We start from the raw sequence: 26,664 nt of genomic DNA on the forward strand, positions 1-26,664 counted from the left end.
GTTCTGATTTGTTTACTATCTATAGTGGCCCAAGTATATATGACTAATTGTTGTCAGGTTGTTATGGACTGTTCTGATTTGTTTATTATGTATAGTGCCCCAAGTATATATGACTAAATATTGTCAGGTTGTTATGAACTGTTCTGATTTGTTTACTATCTATAGTGCCCCAAGTATATATGACTAAATATTGTCAGGTTGTTATGAACTGTTCTGATTTGTTTACTATCTATAGTGGCCCAAGTATATATGACTAATTGTTGTCAGGTTGTTATGAACTGTTCTGATTTGTTTACTATCTATAGTGGCCCAAGTATATATGACTAATTGTTGTCAGGTTGTTATGGACTGTTCTGATTTGTTTACTATGTATAGTGCCCCAAGTATATATGACTTATTATTGTCAGGTTGTGTGTGAAGGTAGTAGCTTGACCAACCCAAGGATGGACGGTCCCTGTGATTGTCCACGCTACCTCACAGACTCACGTTATCCCATTGCAACTCATTGGCAGAAGGGTGAGCACCGAGTGATGGTACTGTTTGAGATAACAATATATGTAGCCAACAATATATGTAGTCTTGACTATCCTCAGAAATACATTTCGTTTGATGTAAAGGGAAATGATATTTGTGAAAATTATGTGAAAAGGTCACTGAAAACAGTGATGACACCAGGTGTTCCAAAAAATGGTAATCAAGTCCTACCCAACCGGTAGCACCAACCATTCACACGAAAGGCTTAAAATTATCCAGAACCTCCAGCATACGTTTGTGGATCCAGAGGCGGAGTGCTGCATCCGCCCTGCCATGCTATGCGTCGGTGAAACTAACCAGACAGTGAAGTGGTGGATAAACCGGATAGAATCTTACATAACTTTGAATTCCGACTGCCCGGTAGAGGTACAGAGATTCCGTTTTAAAAATGTGAATCACAGGACTTAATGGGAAAATGTAGGGTTTTCCGGAAGGGATATTGAGAGAAAGGATGGGTCATGGGCGCATTTTATTCCGGTACCAGTAGTATATAACATGTCCAATCATCATATATTTAGTGTGATGCTGTTGTATAAAACTCTTTTCACCACATAATATATTCAGACATTTGTTAATCTCGAAGAACATTGTAGCTTGTTTTGCATAATGTTGTGTATCACTTGCCTGATAACGGTGTTACCATCTACACTGATACGTCACATCTATTGCAATAAAGATGTTTTTATCCATAAAAATTGTTTCTCTTGAACATTATTGCGTTGTTGTGTGAGGCTTCACAGTGAAGCCTCTGTTTCACATGAGATTAAAGAGATTGAGATTAACGAGATTGAGATTAACGAGATTACTGAATCAGGACTGCACGTTAGTTAGTTCAGCTGGAACTTCCTCTTCTCTAAATCATCCATACTGAGGATCAATGAAAATGTCTGCTAGCAAGTAAACAAAGGGGGGATAACTCTTCACAAACTAATGAAAAAGGATTAACGGAGTTGTCTCTCTTGAATGAAACCAAGCACTTGATAGCTGGTCAAGGTTGTTTATACTAGAAATCCAATTAAACATATTCCTAAAATTCTCAATAATTTCTGGTCATACTATAATTTCAGCTGGTAGACTTCACTCTGCGGGACAACAGACAAGCTACAACGTCTTTGTGTTTTATAAACTTTGGGTACTTGAACTGTTCTGTGTAAAGATCGGGGTTTAGCTTCATGTAGATCTTCTTCACTTCCTCTAACGTCCCAGGCCTCACTTGAACGACAACAGCAGGGGCATAGCTTCCACTGGAACGGAAACGTTTGTACCTATCCTGGGTTTCTTGAAGACTCTCGTCGATCTGGAAACAAGAACAATGTCACTGGCTATGAAAATAAAGGTCTTAAAGCTACAGTAACTGACGTGAGAGTTGACAATTAGATCAACAGCGACATATGCGTCAGTGTGGTAGATAATTTAAACCTACAGCGACATAAGTGTCAGTGTGGTAAGAAATATAGATCAGCAGTGAAATTAATTGTCGTTTAAGACGAATAAACACACAGTGTGACAGGTGTATAGACGCATGATGCAAATGTACAGATACGGGTCGCAGGTGTAAAGACACAACTTGCATATTACAGGCACATGTTTCAGGTGTACAGACACAGCTTCCAGGTGTGTACATACAGCTTCCAGATGTGTCAGCGCAGGTTGCCAGCGTATAGACACGGGTTGTAGGTGTCTAGACACAAGTAGCAGGTGTATAAACATGGGCTGTATGCGTATATACGCAGGTTCCAGGCGTAAAGACAGGAGATAGGTGTCTAGGCAAACACCTTGCCTCAAAACTAAACACCTTACCTCACCACAGAGCAGCTAGCTGGTAAGAACTCACAACATTGCTGGTTCAGTCAGTGAGTGACTGAGTGAGTTGAGTTTTACGCCGCACTCAGCAATATTCCAGCTAAATGGTGGCGGTCTATAAATAATCGGATCTGGACCAGACAAATCAGACATCAACAGCATGAACATCGATCTACGCAACTGGGATACGATGACATGTGTCAACCCAGTTAGCGAGCCTGACCATCCGATCCCGTTAGTCGCCTCTTACGACAACATTGCTGATTGAGGACATGTTACCTTCAAATACAATATTCATGCATAACCATGAGAACATTACGAAACATCGTGTAGATACGTGCATCCCACAAGAATGCAACCTTTGCGACTTTTTCCGAACGCTTGGTCATCAGTTGTTCAGACATTAAAAATAGTCGTATGTGCAGGAGATATTATTCATCTTTTAGATCTTCTGATGGCCATGTTTTGGCATTGCTCAGAGTTTGCTTATAAATGATTAGTTGAAGACATGTATTATCTTGGATATGTTAAAAACTATATCCTTAAAATCCTGTAATTGTTTAGAAACAAAGTTAATGTACTCTCTGTAACTTTGTTCACATACCACACTCTTTTCTCGATCAGTCAAAGCTCCATCACCGATCAGTTCTATGAAGACATACACGTGCGCTGTCGTCGATATTTCACCTGCAAGTGGTATGGATATCAATTACCTGCGACATTGAATCCGTTATGAACACTCTTGCGTCAGTTGCACTCCCTGGCTTAGAAGCAGTCCCTCTTCCTGCCTTCCTCCTCCTGTCTAAACACTCCTGTCACTCCCAAATACTTTGTCTCACTACTAAACACGCTTCGCTAGCAAACACAGTGCCTCACCACTAAGCAACTTCCCTGACCACCTAACACGCTTCACTCCCAAACACTCTATCTCACTACTAAACACACTTCACTCCCAAACACAGTGTCTCACTACTAAACACGTTTCACTGGCAAACACATTGTCTCACTACTAAACACACTTCACTCCCAAGCACATTGTCTCACTACTAAACACGCTTCACTCCCAAGCACACTGTCTCACTACTAAACACGCTTCACTAGCAAACGCAGTGTCTCACTACTAAACACCTTGCCTGACCAGCTAACACACTTCACTCCCAAACACATTGCCTAACTACTAAAAACACTTCGCTACCAAACACGGCTTTGAATTTCTATCAAAAAATGCCTTAATGTTAAAATTTGCCATTTCCAAAAGGGTCCTTAGCTCCAGCGAGGTTTAGTAACAATTCATTACCACAATTTGCTTCCCGTTTTACCCTGTGTTTCCACTTACCTGTCAGTTCCTCAACGATGAAGTTGCCGACAGCTATGTAGTTAAACATCGTTCCTGACGTCCACGTTCTGGAAGCTTTCAAAACAGCTTCAGTGAACAGGAACTCTGGGTATTTGTCGTACCCGTCTCCCGTCCTGTAGGATGCAACAGTGAGGTCATTACGGGTTAAACCAAACACCTCGTAATGCACACACACACACACACGGGCGCGCACACACACACGCGCGCACACACACATGCACAGAGAGAGACACACACACAGACGCACACACACACACAAATCGACAAAAGATTGTCAGAGCTTTGAATTTCTATCAATTCGTACTGATAGATTTGCTGTCAAATAAAATACAATCTGGGACATCATCGGTCGCAAACAAAGTAATTCGTGATTCATTAATCTGCAATATCTGCACAATTCCACTGAGAAAGCACCTGTTCTGACTGACGAGGTTTCGCTGTTCACAGCAGCATCTGTTCAATGACAAGCATGTGAAGACATAACCACAACATCCACAACATCATCGCCCGTTGTACTCACCGTTGCAGTGGGACGTAGCTTGGGGTCTGGCCTGTAGCTGGTAACACGGATGATATCTCTGTCCGATACCTGTACAGACCTGACCAGTTTGGTGATGACCATCTCATAACGCTGCCCAATGTCCACCTGGGAGACACAGTTGCGAAGGACTAGTCAGTCCTCATAACCATACTAGCCGCTCTAGGATACTTCTTACAGTACCTCATATACAGAAGAACAGAACAGGCTTACTGAGCCATGTGGCGCGAAGGAACTCCTCTGCCGTATCGTAAATCCACAAAACTTTGCAGATTCGAAACCAGTGACATAATATACTATATGTGTGCCAAGTCTTTCAAAGAAACAAAACAACATGTATCTACCTCATGAGCCAGCAACGTCTGTGGATTATCTTGATCAACGTCTACTTCAGGGATGAATTCGTAAAGCACCACCTGATCAGGGAGGATGGTGTAACCCCGTCTTCGTCTGGTCTTATAATGTTCATGTTGATGCCATACAACCCTCGGATGCCACGTGTGTGCTGGAGGTTATTGGGATGTCCACTATGTACTTCCGTCTCAGAATATTCACCTGAAAGTCAAGATGCTATCAATGTAAAAGACTGAATGATGTTTAAATGCCTGTTCTACTGAGAGAGTAACCTCTTCAGTATATGAGAGGCCAGGTAATATGCATCGTGTCTTGGTGTAATACTGGTGCTCTATTCCATGTGTCATTAATCATATAGAGGTTATGAAATGTATTCCTGTTTGATACCGTCTTTATTGTCATAAAGTTTGATTCAGGACAGTCATTGTTCGAAATATTTCCAAAGGCCAAAACGTATGTAGCTAAGACATGTGAGACTTGATTAGAATTATTTATAGGACACTAATCTTTATTCTTAATTCTTAGTCACCCCAGCATTGTACATTAACTTGCCAGCGAACCCTTACCACTCTGTCATTTTCATTAGTACTGTGCATGACATTTATAGCCTTAATTAGTAATCTCCTTTATGTCTGCCATCACATCAATTAGTCCACGGCAATGCTATTGTTTCTCTACATGTCCATTGTTAACTCTTCGTCTGTCCATTTGTTGTCTATAACTAAATATATGTTCATATCTGTACTGTCACCAGTCCAGTCCTCCCCTGAGAGGGTACGTAAGTCCCAAAACGTTCAAAGTAAAATGTAAATTTACCATATTTTTAAACGTAGTATCTTTGTTCTTTTACCTGCCGGCTACATTTTCCTACAATCGCAAGCGGCTGAAGGGATGGTGTAAAATCCAGCTAGGGTCCCATGCAGGTAGCAAAGTAATGTAAGTCCCCATGGTTCCTGAAGTATGGTGATCTACCTTCAGTTGTTGGCGATCTATAGCCCGTGTTTTATACTGTATTGTCCTCTTCTTTATTGAAATGTTTTAGCTTTGCTCGATAGTTTTATTCACATCTGTGATTCTCTAGTATTTTACTGTCCATCGTCGACAGGTTTTAATCTTCAAAACGTTTTCTCTTTATATTGTATTAATTGTTTTCGTCACGATATGGCTGGAGATATTGCCGTTGTGACGTTAAATATTAACTCCCACTCACTCACTGTCACCAGTCCGGTATTCCGATTTGTCTGTGTATGGACGACCGCGAGCAGGATAATGCCGCCCGTAGGAAATGCCCTAAGGTTGAGCTGGAACTCCCGCAGACCTCATTAATGTCTGAGCCAAGCAAACCAGCTCATTGATGTCTTGTAAATTTGTTTGTCATGTACTGCATAACCAGCTAAAGAAGTTAACGGATCTCAACGTATTCAATGGTCTTCGTCTACGTATTATTCGTCTTAATTCTGAGTTTGTTCCCCATGTCGACAACAACATGTATGCGTTGACGTTATCGTTCTCTAGTTATATACGTTTTGAAATACAATCTGGACGGGTTATTAAATGTATAGAGATTGCGAAATCTACACATGTGCTTCCGTTAGATAGTAAGTTTCTATTTCTTACAAATTTCCTCGAAAACAATCCTGAACATTGAGGGTAGTCATAAATATTATAGCACTCTGTTAAACGTGGCACATTATTGACATTAAACGGTGGTATGCAAATACGTTGTTTGGCTGAAGGTGACGCATGAATACAACCTCCGTAGCTGATTCCAGAGACTGTTTTCTCAACAGCCTGGCAATTAGATATTGTGTTCACACGTGACACTTTTGGTAAATTTATATAGTTACAACATTTAAAGCTTGTGAGTTTCTCACCGCTGGAATGTAGGCTCCCCGATGCCGCTGTGTGTAACACTGATAAACATGGCCAGATTCGTGGTCCAATATTGTGGAAGCCTTCCTGGAAGATACATCTCAGTTCACCAGCTCTCTGCATCAGCAGTCAGATGCTTCTGAAGCTTGAGCCTCACATCGTCCTGCAGACCAGGACACTTGCAGATGTTTCCACGTTCTATATCATCACACATGCTTTCCCACCGTGTCTCGATGACCCTGAAGAAGTTCAAAGGCTGTAGGTGCTGTGAGCAGAGCGCAGCTTTAGCAAGGTGACGTCTTTACACATCAGACCGATACAATGCATGGACATACAAGGATGCCTGCTCCTGTCTTATTTCATGCACGCAGCATCAGGTGTTGATGGTCTAAAGGGACAGACAGAGGCCCCAGCTCCACTCATAGGACCTTGTCTGACCCCAGCCGGAGAATAGCGTGAGAGTTGGCGCTGTCCTCACATCTAGCCAGAATTTGAGCTTGCCTATGTTGGGTATTTTAAACAACTGTCTCTCTTTTGTGGACGCTTTGAATGATCATCCTCTGAAAATCGAACGCCATTTGTCTTAGGGTAGAGCTTACTTTTCCCTGAAGAAGTCCCGGAAGTCAAAGTGAAAATAGTCTCCGTTGTCCTGGAAACACTCCTTGTATGATACGCTGGATGTACTTGTCATAGTTCTCATGTGAGGTGAGACGCTGTTGAGACCGAAATTCTTCGAAGACATGTAACAGAATCAAAGGCGTTATCGAGTCCATAAGCGGTTTCTGAACCCACTTTAAGAATGTTTCGGAGAACGGTTCTTTGTTGATTTATTGCATCTCTAAGGGACAGGAAGGTAGCTGAAGGTGTCAAGTATGATCTGATATAAAATTTCTTTATCCATATATATATATTGCTTCAAAAGCGATGTCCATGTATGATGACGACTTGGGTGCAATCTTAAGACGTCCATCAAGACAACACTGAATAGAAGAAGTAAAACTCCAAGTCCGGGACCTGTAACAAATTACCGCTCCAAGTGAATATACTCAAAGTGTTTGTAAGCATACTTGTGCTTGCCCATATCATACGCATCAATATGACAATGCTACCTATACAACCTGTGCTATTTGGATAATAGTGTTAATGCTTGGGGTTGACATAAACAGGTGCACAATTTCCTGATTATCTCTTTGCAGAAAAAAATAATCAATCGGGGAAAACGCCAGTGAATACAAGCTGCCTGAAGATATTCACAGTTATCTTGCCTCTAGCCATAAATGTCGTTTTCTGATTGGCTGAGCGCTCTTTCTATTACTTTCAATGTATCCCGTTTGCAAGCTGAGTAACATTTTCTATGTACCCACTGGGAATACCGAATTCATTGGGTACTTTGTAGTAGTAATTCTTTATCTCGAATAACATTGAATCACATATGATCAGATACCATATAATAGATCTCTGGGTATGATCTACGGAAATACTGATGTTTTATGAATGCCAAATCGATGGAAGGGGAGATAAGTCTAGTTGTTTATTTCTTTGTTTTATCGTCTAATACTTTGCCACTATGATCCGATACCCGTGTTTCAAACAGTTCAAAATTACCATGGAGTTGTTCGGTTGTTCAGGGAACATAAACATCAGTTCAATCCTTCCAACTTCAGAAACTTCAAAATTACAGAATTCAGCAGCTCGCATCGCAAGTCCAAGAAAGATCATATATCACACCTTCACTGATCTCTTTACACTCCTGTTGCCTGTCAAATTCCCAGATTTTTACCGCTGCAAAATTCTCTGTATCACTTTCAAAGCTCTACATGGACAAACACCTGAATACTTCTCCAGTCGTCTGTGTCAGTACATCCCAACCCGACCATTACGATCCCAGAATCACCAGCTACTTGTCATTCCTAAAGTTCGACTCTCATCCTATGGGGAAAGATCATTCCAACAGGCAATAAACTTAGTTGCACGCTTTGTAATATTGTGTTGCACCAGTGCAAGAAACAAAGCACAAAATCGAGCTTCTGCCTCCCCAGAGAGAACGGATTAGCTGATCGACGCGTCTACAACTGATAGAACGTTAGCTCAGTTCGAAGAATAAATGATTTACATTTGAACGACATCCCAAGGGCTGCTTTTCGGTTCTGTGGGTATTCAGTGTCACCACTTCTTTCCTCGACTACATCAACGCAGGTGACTTCTTAAAACCAAACTCACTATTGCCCCACAAATTGTGTAAAGGTCAGTGACATAGGACATCTTGCACATGAAACATTTTCTTCTTTATTGGACATGTCATATATAAGCATTGATTAAGCATACACCATGCTGATGTTGGCAAGAGTAACCGTGATCTGCTGACGTCAGGAAGGATATAAGATCAACAGAAAACATAAAGCACACACACACTTTGACGCTTTTAAAGACCAATAAATGGGCTAGGATTCGGCATATACCAGACGTTTTGGGACCAATAAAACCAGACTAGATTTCGGCATATACCAGACGTTTTGGGACCAATGATATATAGACTATATGTTGCATATACCAGATGTTTTAAAGACAGAAAATCGTAGACTAGATTCAGCATATAAAGAGATGTTTTAAGACCAATAAATAGATCTAGTTTTGCATAGCATATACCAGATGTTTTAGGACCAATAAATAGAATAGATGTAGCATATACCTGACGTTTTAAGACCAATAAATAGAGTAGAGGTAGCATATACCGGAGATGTTTTAAGACCAATAAATAGACCTTCGTTTAACATATATACCAGACGTTTTAAGACCAATACATAGACTAGATTTTAACATATACCAGACGTTTTAAGACCAATAAATAGACTAGATTTAGCATATACCTAACGTTTACAAAGGTCAGCAGGTAGACTGAATTTAGCATCCGTCATGGAATTTAGAAATTCCAACAGATTTTACACACTACACTGTATACACACTGACGTGACTGAGTTTGGTTTTACGCCGCTTTGTAATATTCCAGCAACTTATCCCACGGCAGGGACGCAAGAAATGGAGCTACATTGTACTTATGTGTAGGGGATTCGAACGAGACCTTTCGAAGCGTGACGAGCCAACGCTATCATTAGGCTACCCACCGCTTAAGTTAGTCAGCATGCACAAGACTCGATGACATACTGGTATACTTGGAACGGCATAGAAAGTATATGTTATGAATCCGCAGAAAGAGTTGATTTATGATACACAAGGTACCGTATTTCTCTAATAAAGGCGCGGACTTAGCCCGGTGGTGGCTTTTGGAGGTCTTGCGCTTATTGCGTTTACTGGGTGTACCACCGTAGTAGGTAGTGAACTTAGGACCATTCCTTAATAAATCTATTATTTTTGGATCAAGGGGAGAGGCATTTATAGCAGTTACCCGACGCTATATAAGGAGACCAGGCGCCAATTGAGGTCTGGCGCTTGTTGAACCTAACGCTTGACATTTCTGCTTACCGCTGGCACTGGCGCTTATTGGTGGCACATTGGAGAAACAGCGTATTTATTAATCGAAGCTGGTAGACGTCATCGGCTAGTAGACTTCAGTCTGTGGAGGCAGAAAAGGCACAACGTCGCTTACTGATAGCCTTGCCCGATATGGCTTTGGGTGCGCTTGAACTGGATCAGGGTTTGGCTTCATGTATGCGTCTTGGCTTCTACACGCTTCCTCGAACTCCGGGTCTCATGACGAACTTTGACAACAGCAGGTGCATGAAAGCGTAACCATTTGTATCCATCCTGGGTTTCTGCTTGAGGCGGCATCGATCTGGGAATAAGAACAATGTCACTGGTCGGCCAAATCGAGGGTGTAACGAAGTGACTACAGAGTAACAGGGTTGGTAACCAAGTGATGTAGATCAGACAGTCACATACAATGTGTCTCCAGGGTGACGGAACAAGGGGGCGAAACAGCGGCGAATTGTGACCAACGGAGACGTGGTGTGACCATGGAAGATGACGGTGACATTCAGCGCGACAGTGTGACCCAACAGTAGTCAGTGTAACGAAGTGTAGTGACCAACAGGTGACGTCAGTGTGACAATGTGATGGCGCAGGGCGTCCAGTGTGACAATGTGACCGACAATTTGACGTCAGCGTGACTTAGTGTGACCAACAGTGACGTCAGTATATTACCCAGTGTGACCAGCGAATTGACGCGTCAATTGAATGATAATGACATAGGCTGACGTCAATTGACAGCAGCACTTATTGTTAACGCAGTGACGTCAAACGCGTAAACCAAACGGTGACGTCAACGAATTAAGCTCGTAGTGTGACCAACAGTGACGTCAGCGTAATGACCAACGAAGTGACGGAAGAGGGACCGACGGTGACGTCGAGACGGCAATGTGACCAACAGTGACGTCAATGGTGTGACAGTGTATTGATGTACCAGTGATGACGTCCAGCGTAATAATGACAACAGTGACAATGATATCGCTATGATAATACAGTATTGTACCAATCCAATGGGACAAAGTATCCATCAATTGCTTACAAGTGTCAATGGGACAAAAGTAATAACAATGCTAGAATGTCAATGGGACAAAATAACCAACAGTAGCACAAACTTACAGGATTGTGGACCATGATTAGCTGATGATAAAAGTAGAAAGCGCGCTCTCATTCGCGGCTCTTTATGCAAAACCAGTTGTAGCGACAATCTCATAAACATATTCATTGTGGCTTCCATGGCAAGCTGTAATACGCCGAAAATCAGCTATTTGTGGAATCTTCAGTCCTGTTTGCTAAATACAACCGCGGAAACTACTTACACATACTTGCCTTGCTTATACGGTGGTTCATTTTAAACACCAGTGGAGACGAATTATAAACAAACGCATTACCATACTTAGGCTGTGGCGTAACAAAGGTATCATGGTAGGACTCTCTCAGTATCATACAAGCTCGTGCATCTGCGACATATCACATTCTTTTTGAAGAGTTGGCATTTTTTATGCCACAGACAAGAGCAGCCGCAAGTATGTTTGAAACTTTCTACGTCACGAAATGATCTCAAAGAATGTTTTAGCGCAAACGCGCTTATGACTGGAAAGCCATGTGACTACACTGTGAAGAATTAATACGTCTCAAATAACTTTTCTCATCTCAGTTGATCCTACTTGATGTTTGAAACCTATGTAAGGAATTTTGGAAATGTTGGAGACTGACGAAATGCTGTCAACTCTCCGAGGTGCAGATACACACCGGGTGCGGGACTACCATGCTGTCATTATAAACTTTGCGATATGTCTCATTTAAAACAATATCTTGGGTTTGTACATTTTAGTGGAGCTGGAAGCGCCATCCCGCTTTGTGAATGTTTCTGTACATCAATTTATTATGAATGACATTGTCCTGTATGTAAATACTAATGTGTTGTATGTTTGGTTGGTTCATGTATCCAATAATCTTCCGGATTGATTTCGTTAAGATAAAGAATCTCTCTCTCTCTCTCTCTCGTAATGTCTAACCGGCTTACCGTTAAGATACATCAGATAGATAAAGAAACCAATTGCCAACGACGATATGCCATCTCTATGACGTTCTCAACATTCCTGTTCTTGAATTGGGTACTTGGTCATTTTATAGCGGACACTAGATGTTTTCGAAGCTATTCTTCACATTTGGTAATAACATCATCATGTTAGATTTTGTGCATCAACATTTTGGTGAAGCCATGGAATATTTAATCTTCAAAAGAAAAGAAATGTTTAAAAGAAGTTAATTTAATCTCTGAAACCAGTCCTACACTTACCATATGTTCGGCTCCATCACCAAGCCAGTTCTATGAGACACATGCGCTGTCGTAGATATTTCGCCGTTGGTACATAAATTATCAGTTATACGTGTACATTTGAACCCGTTATGCAGAGTATTTTGAGAGGTGTTGGTTCAGAAGTCATTCCCTCACATCTCTCCCTACCATGCTACTACTGATCACCACCTTACTACTCACCACTAAATATCTGCCTCACTATTAAACACCACCAATCTACCTCACTACTAAACACCCATCTACCTCTACTAAAGACCAATTCAAAGTGCCTCCTTCACTACGAAACCCACTGAGTAAAAGAAACACCCGACTCACCACCAAGCATCTGCGTCACCCCATCAAACTTACCTCTCACTATCAATCAATCAATCAATCTTTATTATTCATTGACTACAAAGAAGACCCACAGGCCCATGAGTATCTAAGAACATGAGTACACACAATATCATAGAAAGAAATGCTAGTCACATGCAATATGTCATATCATCAAATGTATCACATCATATAACATCGCATTACACATACTTTGTCATATGCATCATATCGCCAGCACACCATATTACATCATATCATATCATACCATGTATCACGCCATATCATATCATATCGCTTCCCACATCATACCATATGTCATTAAAATGAATATGAGTACATACATTCTATGACTTATTGTATGTTTATTTCTTAGGAATAATGCTTGATAGATAGAAAGTTGACAACACGGATAAGAACATTGTCATCAGTGCCTCGATAACAAAGAAAAATTTCACCCTATCGGGATATGCAAGATAATATCTTGGGACATTTATTTTTCTTAACTCATAATATAATGGACAAATTAAGGAGGTATTCATCTTCTACAATTAAGATCACGAAATGTACCAAATTCTATTTTCCCTCTCTATTTTATAGTGTATCTCCCTGTTTCGATTGCCTTAAGTCATGTGAGGGAACACCAGAAACCGAGCAAAGCCTTTCAAGGAATTTCTTGATATTCCCAGAGTGACAGCGGTGTTCTCTGTGTGCATATATGGGGTTAAACACATTCCTCAAAGTATTTGCCCGTACAATGACAGTTGCTCCTACCCATTCTTGTGTATATATCTTTTGAGCCTTTGAGTAACATTATTCACAAAATTTGTATGAGAATTTTGCCTTTGCCAACTCTCCCAAAACCACATTTAATTTAACAGTCTCGAATTGAATATTAGTCACCCAGTTAGTGCGTTGTTGGTACATTGTAATCCATTTATCCTATCAGATGTCTCCCTTATCCATATTTCATCCACCATTCTTCCATGTATTTCTCCATTTGTCCATTATTCCATTAGAATAGGGATTTTATCCATCTTCCATTTATGTGCTCCATTTTATTTCTTCATTTCTATATTTTATGTCTTTTCAGTGTCAAACTCCGTGTGTATAATTTTATTTCGGCAGCTCTCCATTCCAGTTTCGTTGTCCCCGGCTATTCGTTTCTCCATTGATTATCCATTTATATTCTCTCTGCCACTGTGTGTCCATATTCTTCCATTCTTCCATCCTAGACCCTGTCTATTTGTGTTCCTCCATTTCCATCCATTTCCACTGTGTGTGTCTTCATTATTTCCATTATCCACTGTCCTTCCATCTTTTCCATTCCTCATATTTCTTTCTCTCTTTCCATCCATTTCCTTTATTTCCACTATATTTCGTGTCCATTCTCCTTATCCATTTCTTCCTTTATCTATTTATTGTCTTTTATTATTAATCTCTATCTCTGTTCGTTATATTTCTTCCTCATTCTCGTCCATTCCATTCTCATTCATCAATGTCTCCTTCCAGGCTCTTTCCGTCCATTCTTCCTCCTCCACCTATTTATTTCCGTGTCACTACTATCTCTCTGTCTGTGCTCTGGTCCTCCATTGTAGTCCATGGTCCATTCAGTTGGTGTGCCACGTACATTTACTGCCACATCCCTCTATTTTATCGTGCCGTTATTCTTTTCCTTGTTTGGCTCATTCCATTCTTCCATTCTGTCCACCTCCTTGTCTTGTTTTCCAACCGCATTGATCGATGCTCACGATTTCAATCATTGATTGTTCCCAGAAGTAGAACGTATCTAGATAACCATGCCATCTTGTGCCACGTTCTGCTATAACAAATTTACTTGTTCTCATGTGAGAGGGCAATGTCACGATGAGGTCCTTGTTAACAAATTGTTAACCAATTGTTAACAAATTGTTAAGCAGATTTATATAAGTGTTAACATATGAATGTATTGGACTAAAACCGAAATATATAGTATTACCCAAGTCTGAAAAGAAGATTTTGTAGGTGTTCACAGAGTAATATGTGAAGATTGAATATGCATATGGCAAATATTTGACCAACGCTGATTTTATTAGGAAAAACGCCGAATGAAAGCTGTCCAAAGATATGGGGAATAAATTATTTCAGTTTGTTTGTGATGTTGGAAACATCGTCGTTTTGCCCCTTTTAGTCATCTGTGTGGACGTAAATAGGATAGATTAAACAGACCCGAAAGAACAAAAGATATATAAACTCTGTCAAAAAAGAAACGCAACCCCTGTCCTCAGATATTGAATTAATGAAGATTACCATCCAAACAACTGCATTTGTACGCATAAGTGTATTTTATTGCTTATTCCGTCACAACGCATGAAATGACCCTCATGGTGACTTCGCACAAAAAAAACACATGCAAATCATGAAAATGGCAGTTAATGTAGGGGTGTATAAAAGCCCATGTGCTTCCGTATTATATTCATTCATTTGTCGCCGAAAAGCTGTGTTAAAAATGCCACGATTGAGTGCTGCCGACCGAAATATCGCCATTGGTCGTGTTCAAGCCGGAGAAAGTTTTGGAACTGTTGCACGGCACCTAAATGTTCACAAAACAACGATATCCCGACTTTGGAGTCGCTACAACAACTTCAATTTGACCAACGATCGCCCGAGAAGTGGAAGGCCAAGAATCACGACCCCCCTTCAAGATCGGTACATCCGGGTCCATCACCTGCGTAATCGGCATGCCCTACCAACCGTGACTGCCACACAAATACCAGGTTTGAGGAGAGTGTCAGCTCAAACGATTAGGAACCGTCTGAAAGAAGCGGGTTTACGTGCCTGTAGACCAGTTGTTGGACCTGTACTACGCCCCCTACATCGACGCCGACGACTCAGGTGGTGCAACAACGTAAGGATACGGACTTTACAAAACTGGAGGCGAATCTGGTTTTCTGATGAATCACGTTTTCTTTTGCAACGTCACGACGGAAGACAGCGTCTGTATAGGAGACGTCATAAACGTTTAGCGCCCATCTGCGTCCGACAGGTGGACAGATTTGGCGGAGAAAGCGTCATGGTTTGGGGAACCATCTCATACAACCAGAAATCTGACTTGGTGATCGTTCCAGGGAACCTGACAGCCCAACGTTACATCAACCACGTGTTAGAGCTTCACCTTCTCCCGATTATTGACCAACAGACACAGATTTTTCAACGGGACAACGCCCGGCCTCATACTGCACGTGCAACAATGAACTTTCTGCAGAATTCCAACGTCAATGTCTTGCCATGACCCTCTAAATCACCAGACCTCAACCCTATTGAACACCTGTGGGATACTCTGGATCGACGCGTACGTCAACGTCAGCCGCCGCCACAGACGCTGCAACAGCTCGCCGTTGCACTGCAGGAGGAGTGGAGAGCCATTCCCCAGGAAAGAATCCGGCGTCTTATCCGTTCTTGTCCAAGGAGATGCCGTGCAGTGATTGCAGCGCGTGGTGCTCATACGAGATACTGAGACAGACGCCCCCCCTGGTGACAAACTGGTGTCTGTGAGATGACTTTTGAAATGACAATTTTAAACATGCCCATCTGGGTTATTATTCTGCCAAATTTCAGACTTCTGTCTTAAATAATAAAAATGCCGTGTCGTCCTAAAACTTCAGATCAAAATCTCTAAAATACAGGGGTTGCGTTTCTTTTTTTGACAGAGTTTATATAAATATATATCAAAACCCGTGCAACCTGCTACTCTATTGTAGTCAGAATTTGACTTGGGTTCCCTGTTTATCCTATGTTTCCACTCACCTGTCAGTTCCTCAACGATGAAGTTGCCGACAGCCATGTAGTTGAACATCGTCCCAGACGTCCACGTTCTGGAAGCTTTCGAAACAGCCTCAGTGAACAGGAACTCTGGATACATGCCGTACCCGTCTCCTTTCCTGCAGGATGCAACAGTGAGGTCACAGGTGAAACGTAACATCTGACAAGGACAGAAACAGCATTGCACCCCTTCTTCCCACCACCCCACCCATACCAAAACACACACCGACATGTACAAAAACACCGATGAGGGATTTGATATCACAATTAAATCTGCAAGGACAACGTTATTCGTGATTCGTGAACTAAAAAATGTGGTAATCTGAGCAGTTCCCCTGAGAAAGCAACTGTCCGGTATAACAAGGTTTCACTGTCTACAATCGTCAACAGTTCACAACAACCTCTGATGATTCACATGTGAAGACTTAAAAGAGTTCCACAACAGCATCGTTCATTATACTCACCGTTGTTGTAAAACATAGCTTGGCGCCTGACCAGTGAAGCTGGTAACACGGATGATATCTCCTGTCCGATACCTGTACAGACCTGACCAGTTGGTGATGACCATCTCATAACTCTGCCCAATGTCCACCTGGAGGACACAGTTGCGAAGAAATAGTCAGTCTCGATTGCCTGTCGAAACACTTTGTAAAACAGTGATGAAAGTTATAGGAATGGAGTTCTGAAAATCTGTATGGACACCACGTTTTCGCTATAAGGATAAGCTTGACGAGAAGCACCCGTGCGCGTCACTCACACAATGTGCATGTCTTTCTTTAGATATGGTACCGCACTTATACAAACCCAACTCAACAGACAAAAACAAAAAGTAATTCATCCTCGATTATGAAATTGCAATGTCCCCAGAGCACAACCCTTAAATCATGAGCTTCCAACACGAGGCCCCACAGACAGTTGTGGCCCCAGGCGAGGCCAACAGCTCTGATGGTTTATACTTGACGCCAATAACAATAGTGAAGGTTGAAAATTTGTTCCTCAAGTTGGAGCTGTTGACCCTCTCTTGAAGGTGTGGACTTGCTAATTGTGAAAGATCTGGCAGAGGGAAAATGTTTGGCTGATCCTGTTGTTTGTCAATGAGCTTCATCAAGTACTGAAAATCTTGAAAAGGAACTTCCAGGTATGTTTCCTTCCAGTGTTGTACTCGTGCTTAGGCGAGGCTAATTTCCTCTCAGAATGATACCAGTTACTTTCAAAGACCATTCTTTCGACCTGTCTAAATTTTCAAGGGAGGGTAATAAACATTCTGACAGTTTGTCTGTTGAGAAAGGAAAAGGTGTGTAAGTTACAAGGACCCAGAACTCAAAGCTCTTGCCCAGACGGCCGCGGGTACACTCTTTGGAAGAAGCTGACAACGTTCGAATTTGGTGTCATTTCAAGGATGGCATTTTGATGATACTTTCATTCTGACATTGAATTTATACTTCCACCATATTTTGTAGTGCCATTGCAATTCCTTTATAGTGATTTGTGAACTTAGTTCATTTCATTATTATATTTGGATTATTATACTAACATTTGTATAGCGCCAACATCCAGCCCAGCTGCTCAAAGGCGCTTTGATTTTAGAATACAATTTATTAATTATATAACATTTCTTTGTTGTTTGTTGGTTCATACTCATATCTAGGACTGACTGAAACTTAAAGTTTCTACTGTGAACCACCACGTAACTGCTCTTACAGAACAGTAACGCCTCTAGCATATTTACAATACTTGCAGCACAAAGACTAATACAACTGCTATACCATAACAAGCATTTACAATACAAACTGCAGCAGATAAGGTAACTTAGTAAACAGTGAATCGCTAAAATCGCATTGTGCAACTGAAACCTGGACATGGTAACGTGTTCTCACACAAGGTGAATAGATCATGAATATTTCGGCAAAGTGATTTAAAAGAAACAAAAAATGTTCCAACCTCATGAGCCAGCAATGACTGTGGATTATCCTGATCAACATCAACTTCATGGATGAATTCGTAAAACATACGATCAGGGAGGATGGTGTACTCAGTCTTTGTCTGGTCTATAATGTTCGTGTTGGCGCCATACAACCCCTCGGACGCCACGTGTTTGCTGGAGGTTATTGGGATGTCCACTAGGTACTTCCGTCTCAGAATGTTCACCTGAAAGTCAGAAAGCTGTGAAATGATAGACACTAACTGATGTTTATGTCCTGTTGAAACAACTCGCTCGTTAGAAACTTTTTGATTGATCTGGAACGTATATTGTTATATATTTATTACTGCACTTTGATAACATTCAACGCCAACAAAAAAAACGGGTAGTTCACTACTACTACTAGTTGGTCTGTGTACTTTCGCCTCAGAATAGCCACCTGAAATTCACGATGCTGTCACATGTAAGTAAATGATGTTTTAATGTCCTATTGAAAATACAGATGCTATTTTATCTGGAACATGTATTGTGATATGTAGTGAATCTTACCCAAGTGTCTACGAATATCAATTATATCAACACGGGTTGATAAAATTACAAATATTTTTACTTTTATCAACAAGTGTTGATATAATTGATATCATTACACACGAGGATGAGATTCTATTTATCATCAAAAATCACTCTTCATTACTTTTCAATGAAATATATACATCTCTGAACACGGTACTACCATTAGAAATGCAGTGCAGCGATGTCATAGCAATGTGACGTCATCAAGGTCATGACGTGATAGCTCACCTATACGTTGCACTTTAATACCATTCAAGCTGTCATAAAATGGGCCTGGGGGTGGCGCATGAATACAACATGAACAGCGGGTGATTCGACCATAGACAGAATGGCAATAAAGATTGTTTTTATAACTTTATACGCCAGACATACGTCAGTTTTGTTTAGAAAATATATGGGGTTGCAACATCAAATACTTTCAAACTGTGTCTTAGTTTCTCACCGCTGGAATGTAGGCTCCCGATGCTGCTGTGTGTAACACTGACAAACATGGCCAGACTCGTGGTCCAATATTGTGGAAGCCTTCCTTGAAGATACATCTCAGTTCACCAGCTCTCTCTGCATCAGCAGTCAGATGCTTCTGAAGCTTGAGCCTCACATCGTCCTGCAGACCAGGATACTTGCAGATGTTTCCATGTTCTATATCATTACACATGGCTTCCCACCGTGTCTCGATGACCCTGAAGAAGTTCAAGGCTGTAGGTGCTGTGAGGCAGCTTAACAAGGTGACGTCTTTACACATCAGACCGAACAATGCATGGACATACAAAGATGCCTGCTCCTGTCTTATTTCATACGCAACATCAGGTGATGGTCTAAAGCGACAGATGAAGGCCCCAGCTGCACTTAGAGGACCTCACCTGACACCACTTGGTGTTCGCGTGAAAATCGCTGCCGCCCTCACGTCTAGCCAGAATTTGAGTTTGCCAACGTTGGCTACATCCAACAGCTTCCTCTTTGTGTGGACATTGTGAATCATTAGCCTCTGCAAATCTGACACGAGTTGTCTGGGATATGGCCTACTTTTCCCCGAAGAAGTCCCGGAAGTCACAGCAAAGTAGTCAGGTTGTCCTGGAAACATCACATCAGACTCCCCTTGTACGATACGCTGGATGTACTTGTCATAGTTCTCATGGGATGTAAAAAGCTGTTGAGACCGAAATTCTGCCAGACATGTAACAGAATCAAAGGCGTTATCGAGTCCATATGCAGTTCCTGAACCCCTCTTGAGGATGCTTCCAAGGACATTTCTTTGATGATTTATTGCATCTCGAAGGACAGGAAAGTAGCTGGGTGCCACGTATGCTTTGAAATAAAGTTTCTTTATCCATATATATTGCTTCACAAGCGATGTCCATGTATGATGACGACTTGGGCCCAGTCTTATGACGTCCATCAAGAGGAAACTCAAAAGAAGAAGTAAAACTCCAAGTCCAGAACCTGCAATGAATTAGTGGTCAAGTCATGTTACATACGTGTATACAGCCTGAATTAGATGTATCGTATGCATCTCAATAACAAGTCCGCATTTCCAAATGCTTTATACCTTTATACCGGGAAAAACCCGTCAATATGTTCGCTAAGGATAATATTTTAAGCTTTACCTTAACTCCAAATATATGAATGAGTAGTTTTACGCCGACCTCAATAATATTATAGCTAGATGGCGGCGGTGTGTAAATAATCGAGTCTGGACCAGACAATCCAGTGATCAACATCATGAGCATTGTTCCACGCATCTGGGATACGATGGCTTGTGTCAACCAAGTCAGCGAGCATGACCATCCGATCCCGTTAGTCACCTCTTACGACAAGCATGGGTTACTGAAGATCATTTCTAACCCGAATCTTCACGGGTCTCCAAATAAATAGCTAATACAGGAAACATGAAGGTCCTGTAAAGTAATGAAATGGTATAGGGTACTGAAACCGGTTGCATTGTTATAATTACAGGATCCTAATTATTCTTGTCAAGACCTTCTCACTGGACGCATAAAACCATGCATCGAATAAAACCATGAGTGAGTGATTTGGGTTTTACGCCGCTTTTAGCAATATTCCAGCAATATCACTAGAAATAAGCTTCACCCTTTGTACCCATGTGGGGAATAGAACCCGGGCCTTCGGCGTGACGAGCAAACACTTTAACCACTAGGCTACACCACCGCCACGCATAAAACCATGAGGTGTTGTACTTAGCTGTGTCTAGTTCCGTCCAGCAAGGCAATAAATGACAATATTTGTTTGTTGGTTGTAAACTTCGCTCTAAGATATATTTGTGCTGCAGGACGGTGGTCTGTATTTGAACCAGAATTCAGTGATAATCTCACGAGTATTCATCTACTTGTCATATGACGACATAGATCAACAGATCAAGCAAGTCCGCGACATGACAAGCATGGAATGATTCTGGAGAAGTCAAATTTGAACTCAATCATCACGAATCTATATGCAACGGTATATATGACATAGGTCATACCGCTTCAGATTCAGAACCCATAAGCCAGAGTGCATCAGGTATAGAAGTTCACCTTCATTCAGTGCTAAAGTGACAATAAGGATGTTCTGGACAAGTGATGTTGTAAAAAGAGCATACATTCTGAGTAAATTTGCAATTCCATATTCTGGCATAGGAACTGTGACTTATTTCATATTTCATGGTCATATTTCAGGTCCATACACGGAAACAAACTCTTTCTTTTAGTAGACAGTGATGCTAGATGCTTCATAATATGTTGTCAGCAGTTTTCATACTCAGTACATAGGTAGTAGACTTGGCCTCCAAAAGCCACAATTTATGTGTAAGAGTAAACACCATAAAATGCGTCTGGTTGCTCAACAGTTTAAATACATAAGGAGAGACAAAATGAAAGGCGAAATGTTGATACTCAGATGGGCTTACAATACTTGCTACAAACAATCTATTTTTCATAATTGCCGTCACAAAATATCCGTGGTCTAGACAACCAGTTGTCGCGGTGGCTGAGTGGGTTAGGCGGCTGACTTTGTGTGGTGGCGATTAGGTGCCTGGGTCTGAGAGTGTTGGTTCGAATCCCGGATGGGACTCAACCCAACAAAAGTACTAGATTCTGTACTTTACTGTGAAAGTGTAATCCCAAGTTAAACATTTGACCACTTTCTAGATGGCATTGTGTATTCATAAATATCTAAATTTAGAATGAACGTTAGTGTTTTGTAAAGAAGGATGTTGCGAACACACTTTTAATATGTAGCTTCAATATAGCTGATGTTTCTGACCTATAATTTGCGCGAATCCTGTAGTTTACATTTGTATTCAATGTTAATTTCTTGAGTCAAACCACAGACAAAATATGTTAAGTAATGTCGGTTTGAAGATGAAAGTGATCAGCAGATTTTGAGGTGAGGTGAGGTGAGGTGAAAGTGGGTTTAAAGTCGCGCTGGAGAATATTTCGCGTATTATGACGACGTGCATGCGTGTGTATGTGTAGGTGCGGCTGCTTGTACTAGCCCAGACTGAAGCTGGTTTTATAGTGCTAGCCCACTGAGGTACCATGCCGCAATGAAGCATGAATACCCCACTCAGACACATTATACTGACTCCAGTCGACAAGTTCTTGTCGTACCCATTAATGCCGAGCGCCAGGCAGGGACCAACAAGTACATTATTTAAACGTCTTTTGGTATGACGCGGTCGGGGAAACAGATTTTGAGATAAAGATATTTCAATTCAGCCCTATTGGACAGACGGACGAACTCACAAAATCACGACAGGAGCTCACCTTGACGTCGGTGTGATCTAATGAACTTATTCAGATTAGGAACATTATGTAAACGTACCTGCAACATAATGGATCCTGGATGAGCACGAATTTACAACCAATATATCCAATAGTTTCTGAAAGCGACGAGCGCAAATGCTGTAGTTTCCACTAATTAACTCCTAGAGGAAAACCCCAGACAGTGCATGTTAAATATATGTGATGTTGATACTTTCAGCAGATCTGAACAGATTTCAGGTCATCTACTGGGCACATGATAGACTCACAAAAACCATGACAACGTTAATTTGACGTTAAGGTCAGCTAATGAACCTATAATGATTAGGATGATGATGATAACATACCTGCAACATACTGGATCCTGGATACAGGTAGGACCATGCCCAGTATCAAACTCAGTCCACCCAGGAACAAAGCTACAGTACCAGCACACAAAACACTTGGCGAAAACGATGGGAACATTTTGTTGTGAGCCAGCCACAATATGCTGCTTTTTGTTGGACTGACTTGTCTCTGTTGGTGTTCTATTTTTCGAGTGATATTTACGAACATTTGATGCTTTTATGGCGAGTTATATGATGCATAATTTATGTAAATCTGACAAGCTTGAATAGCTGTCTGAAACTTGGACCGGATTTTGTGTCGATGGAACAAAACATGAATTGCAGTCTGTGTATAAAATAGTTGGCGTGAAATCTGCAAACAAAGATAAAGTGATATAGGAGGAAGTAGGAGACGACACTTGGCGAGACCTTAGTACTTAGTAAACAACGTACACTTGGCCTGGTGTAGTAAAGTCCTATTTGGAGACCCGTGAAGATCCGGGGTAGAATAGGTCTTCAGCAACCCATGCTTGCCACAAAAGGCGACTATGCTTGTAAGAGGCGACTAACGGGATCGGGTGGTAAGGCTCGCTGACATTGGTTGACACATGTCATCGGTTTCCAATTGCGCAGATCGATGCTCATGCTGTTGATTACTGGATTGTCTGGTCCAGACTCGATTATTTACAGACCGCTGCCATATAGCTGGAATATTGCTGAGTGCGGCGTAAAACTAAATTCACTCACTCACTCACTCCTATTTAGCGCCAGAACTGGTTCTTGAATATACGCTTGTCACCGGAAATCTGGTACCGGAAATACGCTGGACCCCGTCTCGCAAATCGCAAGTTGGCGCGCGCAAAGGGAGCCGGGAACCAGCTTAGTATGGGAAGAAGCGCCTCGCGAGACTTAAAGCCCCTATAAGAAAAACATTAACGAAACTTACAAATCGCTACAAAGGAGTGATTGAATGAGTGAGTTTAGTTTTAGGCCACTTTTAGCAATATTCCAGCAATATCACGGCGGGCGACACCAGAAATGGGCTTCACACATCGTACCCATGAAGGGATCGAACCCGGGTCTTCAGCGTGACGAGCGAACGCTCCACAGGGCTACCACACAGGAGTGGCATTACCAAACAGAGATACTCTACAAATACATTGGAAACATAACATTGAAGCAGTGATTATATAATTTGTAAGACAGTAGGTATGATTTTCACATTATAGGTCATGTGCATGCAAAGCTGTTTTAAGCTCTAGTGAAATTTGACCTTTACATTTAAACATTTTGTAATTTCACAACTGGTCGAAATAAAGGGCTGAAGGTGTTATACCTTGTCCATATCCAGTACACGTAAACAACAAACAACCAAACATGTACATACAGGCCAGATATCTCACAGTGAACGAAGAACGAAGATTAATGAACGTCGACAGATGGGACATACATTCGTGACCCACTCGTGTTATTTCGGGACACGCCGAATACCGAGTTTACGGAAAGGGGCGAGTGGGGACGAATGATGGGACATACTGCTATCTCACGATTTGAAAAACGTAGACGGTTGCATAACTCATATTCCTCACAATTTTAAAAGATAAAAGAAGGCCCTTACATGCAGCCATTTTCTATATTTTATACGTCAAATTTTGAATTTATTACATACAGTTCATCCGACCACGGATCATAAAATGCACATATATGAATGTTAAAAGTTGTCTGCATATAATGGTAGTTGTGCTTTACCTGTATCCAGAGAATTAATTGGTTGAGTGAATGTTATTTATAGCCGCAGTTTTATCGGCATTATATAAGTCAAAATTTGAATTCATAACAAATAATTCATCCGCCCACGGATCGTAAAAAATCTAATATCAAATATACATATATGAATATATTAAAAGTTGTCTGCATATAATGGTTGTTGTGTTTTCTCTATCCAGAGAATTAACTGGTTGAGTGAATATTGTTTACCGCCGTAGTCAGCAATATTCCAGTTTCAAGTTCATCATTCAGGGTAAGGTGTGTCAAGTGTTCCCAATAGCTAGTCGCAAGAGGTAACACAGTCTGGAATCTTAGTGGGATATATGGGTTAGCAATTGCTGAAAACAAATTATGCTTGTGCACAGAAATTTATCTCTATCACGGCTGGGCTTCGAACCACAAGCCACAATTGTACTGTGAAACTTTTCAAGTCGGGGGTCGTCCAAAAGTTTTACATTATTTTTAAAAATCCTTAATCCTCGCAAAGACACGAGGGCCTGTTCCGGTTCCTCGCGGACTCAGGTGCTGCCACAGACGCCGAGCCTGACAACCACCTATTTGGTTGGATGGTTTGTTTTAGACCAGATCTATATATAGATATATATTTTATATATATATATCCCTTTCTCCTTGGCTCTTAAATTCCTCTTGTTTAAAACTTCCTGCCACCGTTTACCTGTAGAAGTAAAATACCTTTATAACGAACTCCAAGGGACCATAAGTTCGTTATATCCGTAGTTCGCTATTCACTTTTTTCATATGATAATATAAGGTTTATTTGGGACTTTTAAAACAGTTCGCTATAGCCGTCAGTTCGTTATATCCGTGTTCGTTATAAAAGTATTGTAGGTAGGTGGCACAAAATTCCACCTGAAGAAAGAACGTGTAACCTCTGCGACACGTGTGATGTTTCATGAAAACCATCCCGACATCCTATGTATCTTAACTGCATATTTGCACCTCTTATGAGCGTGTTAAAAGTTCTGTTCTGTAATGGATCTTTTTTCTATGACAATTCTTGCCAAACCTGATTTTAAGGCTGTATTAACCGCAAATCTGTATTTCACAACTTACTGCAGCTTATATCATTAAAACGGCCGACCGCCAATTACGTCACGGTGATACCTTCGTTAAGTCGTCTGTTTTATTCAGAGGTGGCACGCACGCACGCGCACGCACACACACTCCTCTGGGTCCGCCTATGATACTATGTGTATATACTTCTCATCATTTGGTTTGTACCTGTTCACAAGCAGCACCTCTGTCAAAACATGTGGCAGACTTAAAATCTACCAGGGTGGTCGGGAGATAAGGGGAGGTAAGCGGGTAGGAAACTTTTCTATTCCGGGCAAATTGCTCTTCTTTTCCGCATTGCCACCCTTCCTCGTCTTCCAGCAGGTAAATCATATTTCATTGTCTGTTCATATTAGTCATTCAAATACATTATTATCTGGGCAAGCAAAACCGTTTCGGGTGCAGCTTCTTGCTTCAGCATATAGCCCGTTATGTCTGTATTACAGTGCATATATTTCTTCATACATTTTTATATTTTTCACAAATTATTCATAACAAAGAAAATTCGTATATGTGCAAGTCGCAGTGCATAGTGTGTCTTGTTTATAGCCCCGCATGTCAAGCGCAGTAGTAGGCAATTAGCAAACGCATCCACGCCAACCTTAAACTAATTAATCAAAGATGAAGCTAGCGAGCTGTGTCGGCTCCGGCCTTTCTTCTCGGGTACATCCCTTGGTCCAGCACAGATAAGTAGTCCCATCACAGCAGGAGCATGTCTACCACCAACTAAGTCGTAATCGAAAATCAACTTTTGTTGAACAAGATCGAGATTACCATCGTGCCATCCTCTTTGTCCTGTCGTAAATGCCATGGTCAAGCGCTGACAGATATTTTGTTAAGCAGCTGGCGCAAGCTGACCGTGGCTACACCA

This window comes from Haliotis rubra, unplaced genomic scaffold (assembly GCF_003918875.1).
Source record: "Haliotis rubra isolate DU_JTF1 unplaced genomic scaffold, ASM391887v1 Scf914, whole genome shotgun sequence".
Lineage (NCBI taxonomy): Eukaryota > Metazoa > Mollusca > Gastropoda > Lepetellida > Haliotidae > Haliotis > Haliotis rubra.